Source organism: Saccopteryx leptura, chromosome 2 (genome assembly GCF_036850995.1).
Source record: "Saccopteryx leptura isolate mSacLep1 chromosome 2, mSacLep1_pri_phased_curated, whole genome shotgun sequence".
In the NCBI taxonomy this organism is placed as follows: domain Eukaryota; kingdom Metazoa; phylum Chordata; class Mammalia; order Chiroptera; family Emballonuridae; genus Saccopteryx; species Saccopteryx leptura.
Window position 1 is genome coordinate 194331266 of NC_089504.1, and position 1232 is coordinate 194332497.

The window sequence follows — 1232 nt, forward strand, 5'->3', positions numbered from 1 at the left end:
AAATTGTAATTAGGAGCCTCTTACCACTATTGGTTATAGTCATATGTCCTTTAACATGATGGGACCATGTTCAATTTGCAAGCCATACATCCTTTTGGAGAAAACAAAATTTACAAGCCAACACAATGGTAGAAAGATGTCTCTTTACATATTAAAAGGCATTCCTATATTATCTAGTGTTCATCTGCTATCTCTCTGTCCAGAGTCACACGTGTTAACCACACGTATTTACATAGAAGAGGTAGTTTCAGTGGGGACAAATGCCCACAAATAGCTCATTGCTATGAGAAAAGGTTTATTTTGGCTTTTCTCTCCCTGTACCTGGCTAGCCATTCACCCCTTTCCCCACAGGTGTGGTGGAATGTCTGGGGATCCATGTTTTCCTCCCCTTTGCATTTACAATACAATGCCAAGGGCCATCCTGGTTATGCCAATCACACAGTACAGAGATTATTCTCATAATTTCTCTGCACACCTTAACCCAAATTAATAAAATGTTCTTCAAGCCTCCCAAAGTATTAATATTAATTCTGTAGCTTTTGGTACTTACAACACCTGAGGGTGAGGTGGCTCAGTGGCTACTCAGTGGACAATAATCATCTGCTAGCATCACCTCTTCTTTTTCTGTTTTTGTGGGATCATGCCCTTAAAAACAAATTTTTGTTATTTTACTGAGGTTCCAGGAAGGAGCAAAGAAAAATATGTTGGGTGCTTTGTTTTGTTTTTCTATCTGCTGAAATTAACAGGAAGATCTTTCATTACCTGAGCTTTATTGAAGACCAGCTTCCTATGAGTGAGGAAATAGAATACCATGTCATTGTTTGGCACAGACTCCAGACCAAAATGAAAATACCATATTAGGAAAGGAAAATTTAAAAAAATTATAAAAGGAAGGAATTATTGGTTTTTGTAATAATGCAAGCAGAGTACATATAAGAAGAAAAGTAACTATATTCTGTAGTCAAGACTGGGGTAGAACTCTTTCTTAATGTCCATTGTCTTTTGTCTTAAGATTTGGTGCAAAATATCTTTAAGAAACAAAAGAAGGAGAGAATTATTTTTTGATTACTAATTTTTTTCAAAAAATACTTAAGTTGTAGTTTTTTATTCTTGGATTGCTTTTTCTTCATATCTAGCAGATAGCTAAAATAGGTGGAGGAAATGATGATCTGCACTTAGAATATTTTTATATTCCACAAGCATTTATAACAAAATAAAACTTTCATTCTATA

At 34.9% G+C, this 1232-nt stretch overlaps 1 non-coding gene across 1 annotated transcript; it reads left to right on the plus strand.

Annotated features, from left to right (window-relative positions):
- The first annotated feature begins 851 nt into the window (after positions 1-851).
- On the plus strand, positions 852-1028 carry LOC136396205 (small nucleolar RNA SNORA81). Its single transcript, XR_010749602.1, has one exon. It is a non-coding gene; the product is annotated as a small nucleolar RNA SNORA81 (small nucleolar RNA).
- The last annotated feature ends 204 nt before the right edge of the window (positions 1029-1232 follow it).